At 33.0% G+C, this 6,810-nt stretch overlaps 1 long non-coding RNA gene across 1 annotated transcript; it reads right to left on the bottom strand.

Moving 5' to 3' along the window:
- Nucleotides 1-4,270: 4,270 nt before the first annotated feature.
- On the bottom strand, nt 4,271-6,269 carry LOC145793086 (uncharacterized). Its single transcript, XR_014333589.1, has 3 exons — nt 4,886-6,269; nt 4,669-4,700; nt 4,271-4,537 (listed from the first exon to the last, which is right to left on the bottom strand). It is a non-coding gene; the product is annotated as an uncharacterized LOC145793086 (long non-coding RNA).
- Nucleotides 6,270-6,810: the final 541 nt, after the last annotated feature.

The following is a 6,810-nucleotide window of genomic DNA, read 5'->3' as shown; positions in this document are numbered from 1 at the left end:
AACTTAGGTCAAGTTTGGGTAGAATTTGCCAAGTGGACACTGATATCATCAAAAAAAACAGTGGGTGAGCAAGACTCAAATGGCACTGAACAGCCAAATGACCCCGTGGTTGGACATCTATATACTCACACTCATAGTCACATCAAAAATGGTAATTTTATTATATTTATTACAAAATAAAAAAATATAAATATAATTTTAATAATATTATTTATGCTTATTAAATTAATCTATTTTTTAAAATTTTCAATCGATTAAATCAGTCAAATGGGCCCAATTATAGTTGAAGTGAATGGATCCACTTCTTTTATGTAATGAATATGTCATGATGATATCTCTCACACATGTATAAAAGAGAAGAGTACACTCTTATCCACTAACGAGGTCACTTGTATATAGATTCTCTCTCCTTTTTAATATATAAGCCTCTTCACAGACCTAATTTAACATATTGATTAGATGCACAGAGAGGTGTTTAAGCATTTTCAATAAAGCATTACAGGACTTAAACGAACAGCTAACACTTGCAATATTAATCGGCTAATTGTGACACTTTTGATAGCTACAAAGTGAAAAAGATGGTTGAGCTTAGTTACCAATTTCTAAAAGACTTCAATGACTAAGACTCAATCATGAAAGCCACTTATTATATTGCTGAGCTTAGCTAATTTTTTTTTTTTTTTTTAATTTTATTCAATCATGATTAAGACTCAATGATGATAGTTACAAAGTGAAAAAGATGGTTGATTGAATCCCAAAAAAAAAAAAAAAGATGGTTGAGCTTGGCTAATTTTTTTTTTTTAATCAACTTATTATATTGCTGCTAATAAGTAGCTTTTCTTGTAAGCAAATTGAAATATCCAAGAAATGTAAACTAAAATGCATTGTGGCGCAATGTGTCTATATCTGTTTTTAGTATTAGTGATTTGTAATTGAAGAGTTTTCGAAGTACCATTAGTTTTTGAATAATTCTATACAAACAAACTTTTCTTATAAAATGGTGCCAATTGAGATAGAGTCCGGTTTCTCTGTCATGATTTTCCTGCAATGATCTTGCAATGCTTTTTATCATAACAAGATATATATATAAAAAAAAAAAAAAAAAACATAATCTAACTATCATAGTTAAAATTGAAATAAAATGATAACAGAATCACACATCCAAAAATAATTGGCATAGGTCGCTGATTATCACAACAAGACCATTGCAGAGAATTTTGATATGTTATCACGTGCCTATCATTTAATTCGAGTTGCCCATTTTTAATATTACTTTACTAATGCACGTCACGTCAATTTGTAAAATTAGATTTGTACAATAAAATTTAATTGTATAGAATTTTCTTTATTTTTATTGGTTGTTCTATTAATATGTAATGATTTAATCTTCTTATTGAAAGTTGATAATTTTTCATATGAAATTTCATCATTTTTTGTATGAGCAATTTTTTTGAGAAAACTATGAAGAAATAAAGGGGAATTAAAAAGGGACAATTCAAACGTGGATAGTGAAAATTGAGAGAAAAAGGGGGAGACAGGAAGGAACAATGAGAAACTGACAGGGTGCTTATTTCAGTGTAAGTGAAGAGGGATGGCATAAAGTGAGCCACTCGGCGCACATCACCATCTTGCTTACGAGCCTACACCCCCAACTCTATCTTCCTTTTGTTGGTTGCTTTCAACAACAACATTGGACTCGACATCACATTATTTTCATATGCAAACTTGTATAGAAATTAATATGAGAGAGAGAGAGTCAGAAATTGATTTGTTTTAAGAAATTATGTGATTATTGTATTATGAAATTATATCCTAGCCTAGTAATCTAAGAATCACTACAGATTTTTTAAAAATGTGGCGAGTTGTGTTGAATGCTAATGTGACACAATATTCGTTAAATAGAAAATGTTTAAGACTCATAAAAAAAATATCTTACAATTTAACTTACAATAATGTGGCAGGATACATGTCAATTTTTGATTTGTCATATACTCAATTGTGTAGAGCTTACATATCTTATAATGTTATTGTGGATAAATTTAGAAATTCAAATTATGAAAGCTAGCATTACTCTTGTCAAATAGTTTCCCAAACTTGTCTAATACACGTTCATGTTCTTAGTTTTTAAACAATTTAGACTTGAACAACATAAATTTATTACCTATTCTCCTCTTTTAAAATTTGAAAATTGTTATCTTTAATTTAAATATTATATAAACAATTTCCATATTCATGTGTCCATACCATGATATGTGTGACTATTCATGTCAATAACATGAGGCAACTAGAAGAATTTTTCCCCCTTTTTTTTTTTTGGTTTTGTTTATTGTTTTATGGTTTATGGGGTTTTTTTACAATTTTTTTTTTTTGGGTATTTTTTTTTTTCGGTTTATTTAGACTTGGTGAATTGGCATCCGTGAATAATAGTAAACATAACTATGTAATAATTCCGATTTTTCTTATGAGAAAAAAAGCAAATCCTATGATGTTATCAAAAAGTACAATTGATGACAAAATGAACATCAGCCCAGATAAATCGAGAGTTGCATATTATCATATCTCCGTAGAAGATGAATGAGAAATTTTATTTAGAGGACGGCAACATATGTAATAATAAAAATAAATAAATGTGTATAGAAGTGCCTCTTGGATTATTATCACTTACCCATCTTCTAAACAACATCAAAAAATTACTTGGCAGTTTATTTACCAAACTGGTTCAGCTTTTTCACAGTTTAAACAAACGGTCATCAACGGGAGAAGTGTTGTTCTTGGTGAGTCTACTCAAAGATGTATTTCAAACAATCTAAATCATATGATCATATTATATTAGTCTTCACAAAAAAATAAAAAATAAAAAATAGACGATGTATTCCTAAAATTATATTTAATGTCTAATTTTATAAGATAAAGGTGATTCGATTCTATGCTTATCAATATCTAATTAAATTGATTTTTTATATAAATTATTTTTTAAACAAATATAAGTGAATGGTCTAAATTACTGAGATAAGCCCAAACCATTTTGTGGAGACATGATGTGGGTTTTTGTAGGAATATTTTTTGTTCTTTGGGTAGAGTCGCACATGCATGGATGACCATAAATTCAAAACAAATTTGGTTTCGCTAATTCACCACACTGCAATGTCGAAAGGCCTGTCCCATCTGTGAGCCCAGAGAGAAGCGTAGACAACAATAACTTGGGCCCAAGTTTTGGGGCTGGACCGGAAATGGGCCCACACCTAAATAATTGGCCCAGAAATATACTCAACTCTTTATACGATATGCCTTTGTTTACTATTTCCACATCAAATGCAGAGATCAAACTCGTGACAGAGAGAAGTTATTCCAGAGGTTCTAAATACACCCACTTTGTTTTTTTATACACCCACCACATGCATTTGAAATACTTTATTTTAAAAGAAATAATGGTTACCTATGGGTATTAACATGAAGTTTGGTGGGTATATTTAGAACTCTTGAGTTATTTTGCACTCTTCAAAAAGCGACCAAAAAATAAGGTGTGAACTAAATTAATTGTGAATTTGATCCACAATACATTAAATTTAAAATTACACCATACACTTTATTTTTTAATCACTCACTACAAGAATTAACACTTTTGGCAATAAAAAAATTGGTCACTAAAAGTCAATTTTTGGTCGGCAAAAGTTATCCGCGACCAATATTTTTGGTCGCTACTTTGGTCGCCAATTGAAGTTCGGCAAAAGTAATTCGCGACCAAAATTGTGGTTGGTCGGCAAAAGTTGGATTTCGCGACTAAATTTTTGGTCGCTAAATATTTAATTACCGCGACTAATTTATTTTGTCGCCAAAACACTTTGGTCGCGAAAAGTGATATTTTCCCGACCAAAAAATTTGGTCACCAATTATCACATTCAACGACCATAAATTTTGGTCGCCAATCGTGACATTCCGCGACCAAAAAGTTTTGGTCGCCAATCGTGACATTCCGCAACCAAAAAGTTTGGTCGTCAATTGTGACATTCCACGACCAAAAAAGGTTTTGGTCGCCATTTGTTACTTTTCGCGACCAAAACTTTTGGTCGGCAAAAGTGAGTTTCCACGACCAAGAACTGTTTTGGTCGGCAATAGATGTATTTTTTGCGACCAAAACTCTTAGTCGGCAATTGTCATTTTTTGCGAAAAAAAATAATTTATTTGTCGCGACTAATAAATTGGTCGCCAAAGCAGGAAAACAATACACCTGTAATTCCTAATAATTCATTCAATCCATAATAAACCTATAATTTTAAAGCATCCTTCAAATTAACTGAATCATTAACATTCGACACAATACATAATTCATTAACATTCGACATAATACAACTATTTTAAGTTTTCATTCACAAGTCACATCCATCTAGCATAACAAATTGAAACAATACATAATTCAGATTTACAGCATCAGGAAAATTGCTTAATCCACTAAGTTGCCTTGATAGCCAATCAAAAAATCCTTGCGCCCTTCCGTGCCACGCTTCGCATCCATCAAAGCAGTAGTGATGTAAGGCACCTAATAAAGAAACAGAATTGGAAAATTTATCAGAGAAGCATGATAGTAGCAGCAACACTGGATTGCAAACCCGTATCTTTGCAAAAATCAATTAAATCCTATAAACATGTACATCGTATTGAGACAACTACCTGGCATAATAAAACTGTACCTATTGCTGTACCTGCAAATTTCAGTACACAATGATTAATAAGCTAACAACCATAACAAATACAGGCATAGTTAACTATCAAAGCTCCATTGATTCAGTTCACTTTTATATATGATTTTTTAATAAAGTTGGTAAAGTTTATTTTAACGAATAATACCACAGATTAATTAAAACATGAATGATTCTGATGGTCTTACCTTTAGATTAAACTTTGGGTTGTAGATGAGCAGCTTGAGCAGACATTCAATCAGCACTGATGATCAAGGCCCCTAATCTAAGTAACCACACACAAAAGATTAACGTGTACCAAAAAAAAATATAAATTTGCAGTTCACATAAATAAGGTGGCATAACATTTGTGCCTCCTTTCCGTTCTCTTTCCCAAGACATCAAGGGAAAGCATATTCATCCATTCTGCTACCCTACCTACCAGATATGATATGAATGAATACATCTGACGAGTTTTCCTTAAAAATAATAATAGAGATAAAACAAACTTCTCTCTAATGGATGCATATTTGTGGACAGGGAGTGAGTTTAGGTACTACAGTGCAAAAGTGAAGTGGATGCATATTTGTGCACCAAAGGCTGAAGAGGGCTTGGGATTCAGAAATTTGAGAGAGTGGAATAAGGCCACTATGCTAAGACAACCTTTGTGGGCTTTAAGTAAGAAAGATGATTCTTTGTGGGTTAAGTGGGTCCATACTTGTGTAATTAAGGGTAAGTGTCTTCCTACTGAGGCATCTTGGACTGTCAGGAAGTTTTTTGAACTAAGAGCTGTGGGGCAGCCTTTGATCAATATATCATTGGTGATGGGACTGTTACATTTCCGTGATTTGATAATTGGCATCCCTTGGGTCCTTCGAATAAGAAATATGGGGAAAGGGTTGCTTTTCATATGGGCATGGCTGTGAATAGCAGAGTTTCCTCTTATCATTAATTTTGGGAATTGGAAGTGGCCTAGAGGTAGAAGAGTGGTTATTACTGAGATTAAAGCTAATACCCCTGCTAGCTTCGTATCGAATCCTAATAGGCCTGACTCAGTGTTTTGGCTACCCTCTAGTAATGGTAAATATACTGTGGCTTCAGCTTGGCAAGCAATTCAAATGGTATTCCCTATCGTCCCTTGACATAAATTGGCATGGTTTCCTCAAAATGTTGCTAAGTGGAGCTTTGTGCAATTGGTTGCTGTTCTGAGATTGAAGCTAATACCCTGCTAGCTTTGTATTGAATCCTAATAGGCCTGACTCCGTGTTTTGGCTACCCTCTAGTAATGGTGAATAGCTTGGCAAGCAATTCAAACACTATACCCTATCGTCCCTTGACATAAATTGGCATGGTTGCCTCAAAATGTTCCTAAGTGGAGCTTTGTGTAATGGGTTGCTGTTCAGTGAGGACTGGCTACAATGGATAGAATGTTTAAGTGGGGGATTGTTTCTGAAAACAAGTGTGTATTGTGCAATGGGTTTGATCACGATCATTTATTTTTTTGTTAATATTTTTCAGCATATACTTGGACTGTTCTTTTGAGGAGAATTCTTCCTGGTAGAAGAATGCCTGACTTTTGCTGAAGAGTGTGGAGGTAAGGCTATTACAAATTATGTTTACAGGTTGAAATTTTAATTCAAACTGAAATCAATTCAACCATAGTTCATGCTCAAATTTTAATTTATTTTTATCTAGGCTAATTTTATAGCCTTCAAAGACCACTGTTATAAAGCTTAGCGTGACTCCTTCGACCATATTGCATTGAGAAATTAAAATGAAGTTAATAACCAATTTATACGTTAGTATGACAGTAGAATTAAAGAATTCCAGCAACAAGATGAAAAAAAGTTAAACACAAATCAGCAGGCTAAAAAGCACCAGTGATATGAATGGAAGTTAAATATATGCAGGACATACTTGTCACGCGGTAAGGCATAACCAGCTGCTATTGAATCAATAAGCCAATTAACATTAAGTATGTAGGAATTTACTACGCAGCCATACAAGAACTTGGTCGTTTCTAGCTGGGGAAAGAGGAAAATATCAAATTAAAAATTAGGCATCCGCAACCCAAATAAAAACTAAGAATAATATAAGCAAACCAGCTGTGCAAAGAAGGGAGAACACAACATAA

The sequence above is a fragment of the Camellia sinensis genome, chromosome 6 (assembly GCF_055761805.1).
Source record: "Camellia sinensis isolate YWXY chromosome 6, ASM5576180v1, whole genome shotgun sequence".
Classification (NCBI taxonomy): Eukaryota; Viridiplantae; Streptophyta; class Magnoliopsida; order Ericales; family Theaceae; genus Camellia; species Camellia sinensis.
Note: the sequence above shows the minus strand (reverse complement) of the source record. Positions and strands in the feature narration are given on the sequence as shown.